The sequence below is a fragment of the Phoca vitulina genome, unplaced genomic scaffold (assembly GCF_004348235.1).
Source record: "Phoca vitulina isolate PV1807 unplaced genomic scaffold, GSC_HSeal_1.0 scaffold87, whole genome shotgun sequence".
Classification (NCBI taxonomy): Eukaryota; Metazoa; Chordata; class Mammalia; order Carnivora; family Phocidae; genus Phoca; species Phoca vitulina.
In genome coordinates, this window is record NW_022589790.1 from 2197273 (window position 1) to 2202586 (window position 5314).

Genomic DNA, 5314 nt, shown 5'->3' on the forward strand with positions numbered 1-5314 from the left:
TTTTCAGAGTCCATCGTCTCTCATGGTTCTTCTCCCCCTCCGATTTCCCCCCCTTCATTCTTCCCCTCCTGCTACATTCTTCTTCTTTTTTTCTTTCTTAACATATATTGCATTATTTGTTTCAGAGGTACAGATCTGAGATTCAACAGTCCTGCACAATTCACAGCACTTACCAGAACACATACCCTCCCCAGTGTCCATCACCCAGTCACCCCATCCCTCCCACCCCACCCCCCACTCCAGCAACCCTCAGTTTGTTTCCTGAGATTAAGAATTCCTCATATCAGTGAGGTCATATGATACATGTCTTTCTCTGTTTGACTTATTTCGCTCAGCATAATACCCTCCAGTTCCATCCACGTCGTTGCAAATGGCAAGATCTTATTCCTTTTGATGGCTGCATAATATTCCATTGTATATATATACCACATCTTCTTTATCCATTCATCTGTTGATGGACATCTTGGCTCTTTCCACAGTTTGGCTATTGTGGACATTGCTGCTATAAACATCGGGGTGCACGTAGCCTTTCGGGTCCCTACTTTTGTATCTTTGGGGTAAATACCCAGTAGTGCAATTGCGGGATCATATGGTAGCTCTATTTTCAACTTTTTGAGGAACCTCCATACTGTTTTCCAGAGTGGCTGCACCAGCTTGCATTCCCACCAACAGTGTAGGAGGGTTCCCCTTTCTCCGCATCCCCGCCAACATCTGTCATTTCCTGACTTGTTAATTTTAGCCATTCTGACTGGTGTGAGGTGGTATCTCATTGAGGTTTTGATTTGGATTTCCCTGATGCCGAGCGATATTGAACACTTTTTCATGTGTCTGTTGGCCATTTGGATGTCTTCTTTGGAGAAATGTCTGTTCATGTCTTCTGCCCATTTCTTGATTGGATTCTTTGTTCTTTTGGTGTTGAGTTTGATGAGTTCTTTATAGATTTTGGATACTAGCCCTTTATCTGATATGTCATTTGCAAATATCTTCTCTCATTCTGTCAGTTGTCTTTTGGTTTTGTTGACTGTTTCCTTTGCTTTGCAAAAGCTTTTTATCTTGATGAAGTCCCAATAGTTCATTTTTGCCCTTGCTTCCCTTGCCTTTGGCGATGTTTCTAGGAAGAAGTTGCTGCGGCTGAGGTCGAAGAGGTTGCTGCCTGTGTTCTCCTTTAGGATTTTGATGGACTCCTGTCTCACATTGAGGTCTTTCAACCATTTGGAGTCTATTTTTGTGTGTGGTGTAAGGAAATGGTCCAGTTTCATTCTTCTGCATGTGGCTGTCCAATTTTCCCAACACCATTTGTTGAAGAGACTGTCTTTTTTCCATTGGACATTCTTTCCTGCTTTGTCGAAGATTAGTTGACCATAGAGTTGAGGGTCCATTTCTGGGCTCTCTATTCTGTTCCATTGATCTATGTGTCTGTTTTTGTGCCAGTACCATACTGTCTTGATGATGACAGCTTTGTAGTAGAGCTGGAAGTCTGGAATTGTGATGCCGCCAGCTTTGCTTTTCTTTTTCAACATTCCTCTGGCTATGCGGGGTCTTTTCTGGTTCCATACAAATTTTAGGATTATTTGTTCCATTTCTTTGAAGAAAGTGGATGGTATTTTGATGGGGATTGCATTGAATATGTAGATTGCTCTAGGTAGGATTGACATCTTCACAATATTTGTTCTTCCAATCCATGAGCATGGAACGTTTTTCCATTTCTTTGTGTCTTCCTCCATTTCTTTCATGAGTATTTTATAGTTTTCTGAGTACAGATCCTTTGCCTCTTTGGTTAGATTTATTCCTAGGTATCTTATGGTTTTGGGTGCAATTGTAAATGGGATCGACTCCTTAATTTCTCTTTCTTCTGACTTGTTGTTGGTGTATAGGAATGCCACTGACTTCTGTGCATTGATTTTATATCCTGCCACTTGACTGAATTCCTGTATGAGTTCTAGCAGTTTTGGGGTGGAGTCTTTGGGATTTTCCACATAAAGTATCATATCATCTGCAAAGAGTGAGAGTTTGACTTCTTCTTTGCCAATTTGGATGCCTTTGATTTCTTTTTGTTGTCTGATTGCTGTGGCTAGGACTTCCAGTACTATGTTGAATAGCAGTGGTGATAGTGGACATCCCTGCCGCGTTCCTGACCTTAGGGGGAAAGCTCTCAGTTTTTCCCCATTGAGAATGATATTCGCTGTAGGTTTTTCATAGATGGCTTTTATGATATTGAGGTATGTACCCTCTATCCCTATACTCTGAAGAGTTTTGATCAAGAAAGGATGCTGTACTTTGTCAAATGCTTTTTCTGCATCTATTGAGAGGATCATGTGATTCTTGTTTTTTCTTTTGTTAATGTATTGTATCACGTTGATTGATTTGCGGATGTTGAACCAACCTTGCAGCCCAGGGATAAATCCGACTTGGTCGTGGTGAATAATCCTTTTAATGTACTGTTGGATCCTATTGGCTAGTATTTTGGTGAGAATTTTTGCATCCATGTTCATCAGGGATATTGGTCTGTAATTCTCCTTTTTGATGGGGTCTTTGTCTGGTTTTGGGATCAAGGTAATGCTGGCCTCATAAAATGAGTTTGGAAGTTTTCCTTCCATTTCTATTTTTTGGAACAGTTTCAGAAGGATAGGTATTAATTCTTCTTGAAATGTTTGGTAGAATTCCCCTGGGAAGCCATCTGGCCCTGGGCTTTTGTGTTTTGGGAGATTTTTGATGACTGCTTCTATTTCCTTAGTGGTTATAGGTCTGTTCAGGTGTTCTATTTCTTCCTGGTTCAGTTTTGGTAGTTGATACATCTCTAGGAATGCATCCATTACTTCCAGGTTATCTAATTTGTTGGCATAGAGTTGCTCATAATATGTTCTTATAATTGTTTGTATTTCTTTGGTGTTGGTTGTGATTTCTCCTCTTTCATTCATGATTTTGTTGATTTGGGTCATTTCTCTTTTCTTTTTGATAAGTATGGCCAGGGGCTTATCAATCTTGTTAATTCTTTCAAAGAACCAGCTCCTAGTTTTGTTGATCTGTTCTACTGTTCTTTTGGTTTCTATTTCATTGATTTCTGCTCTGATCTTTATTATTTCTCTTCTCCTGCTGGGTTTAGGCTTTATTTGCTGTTCTTTCTCCAGCTCCTTTAGGTGTAGGGTTAGGTTGTGTACTTGAGACCTTTCTTGTTTCTTGAGAAAGGCTTGTATTACTATATACTTTCCTCTTAGGACTGCCTTTGCTGTATCCCAAAGATTTTGAATAGTTGTGTTTTCATTTTCATTGGTTTCCATGAATTTTTTTAATTCTTCTTTAATTTCCTGGTTGACCCATTCATTCTTCAGTAGGATGCTCTTTAGCCTCCATGTATTTGAGTTCTTTCTGACTTTCCTCTTGTGATTGAGTTCTAGTTTCAAAGCATTGTGGTCTGAAAATAGGCAGGGGATGATCTTCTGGTACCGGTTGAGACCTGATTTATGACCTAGGATGTGATCTATTCTGGAGAATGTTCCATGGGCACTAGAGAAGAATGTGTATTCCGTTGCTTTGGGATGGAATGTTCTGAATATGTCTGTGAAGTCCATTTGGTCCAGTGTGTCATTTAAAGTCTTTATTTCCTTGTTGATCTTTTGCTTAGACGATCTGTCCATTTCAGTGAGGGGGGTGTTAAAGTCCCCCACTATTATTGTATTGTTGTCGATGTGTTTCTTTGCTTTTGTTATTAATTGCCTTATATAATTGGCTGCTCCCATGTTAGGGGCATAGATATTTACAATTGTTAGATCTTCTTGTTGGATAGACCCTTTAAGTATGATATAGTGTCCTTCCTCATCTCTTATTACAGTCTTTGGTTTAAAATCTAATTTGTCTGATATAAGGATTGCCACCCCAGCTTTCTTTTGGTGTCCATTAGCATGGTAAATGGTTTTCCACCCCCTCACTTTCAATCTGGGGGTGTCTTTGGGTCTAAAATGAGTCTCTTGCAGACAGCATATCGATGGGTCTTGTTTTTTAATCCAATCTGATAGCCTGTGTCTTTTGATTGGGGCATTTAGCCCATTTACATTCAGGGTAACTATTGAAAGATAGGAGTTCAGTGCCATTGTATTGCCTGTAAAGTGACTGTTACTGTATATTGTTTGTGTTCCTTTCTGGTCTATGTTGCTTTTAGGCTCTCTCTTTGCTTAGAGGACCCCTTTCAATATTTGTTGTAGGGCTGGTTTCGTGTTTGCAAATTCCTTTAGTTTTTGTTTGTCCTGGAAGCTTTTTATCTCTCCTTCAATTTTCAATGACAGCCTAGCTGGATATAGTATTCTTGGCTGCATATTTTTCTCATTTAGTGCTCTGAATATGTCCTGCCAGTCCTTTCTGGCCTGCCAGGTCTCTGTGGATAAGTCTGTTGCCAATCTAATGTTTCTACCATTGTAGGTTACATATCTCTTCTCCCGAGCTGCTTTCAGGATTTTCTCTTTGTCTCTGAGACTCGTAAGTTTTACTATTAGATGTCGGGGTGTTGACCTATTTTTATTGATTTTGAGAGGGGTTCTCTGTGCTTCCTGGATTTTGATGCCTGTTTCCTTCCCCAAATTAGGGAAGTTCTCTGCTATAATTTGCTCCATTATACCTTCTGCACCTCTCTCTCTTTCTTCTTCTTCTGGGATCCCAATTATTCTAATGTTGTTTCGTCTTATGGTATCGTTTATCTCTCGAATTCTGCCCTCGTGATCCAGTAGTTGTTTATCTCTCTTTTTCTCAGCTTCTTTATTTTCCATCATTTGGTCTTCTATCTCACTGATTCTTTCTTCTGCCTCATTTATCCTAGCAGTTAGCGCCCCCATATTTGATTGCACCTCATTAATAGCCTTTTTGATTTCTACTTGGTTCGATTTTAGTTCTTTTACTTCTCCAGAAAGGGTTTCTCTAATAACTTCCATGTTTTTTTCAAGCCCAGCTAGTATCTTTAAAGTGATGATTCTGAACTCTAGATCTGACATCGTACTAATGTCCGTATTGAGTAGGTCCCTGGCAGTTGGTACTACCTCTTGTTCTTTTTGTTGAGGTGATTTTTTCCGTCTTGTCATTTTGTGCAGAGGAGAATAGATTAATGAGAGAACAAAATGCTAACAGGGTAACAACGTCCCCAGAAAATATACTCTAAACAAATCAGAAAAGACCTGAAGCAGTGGGAAAAGAAAGGGAAAGAGAGAAAAAAGAAAAGGAAAGAAAAAAAGAAAAAAGAAAAAGATAAAGATAAAAACAAACAAAAGCAGAACAAAACAAAACAAAACAAAAACAGAATGTGATCAAATATGATCAGGCTGGATTATAG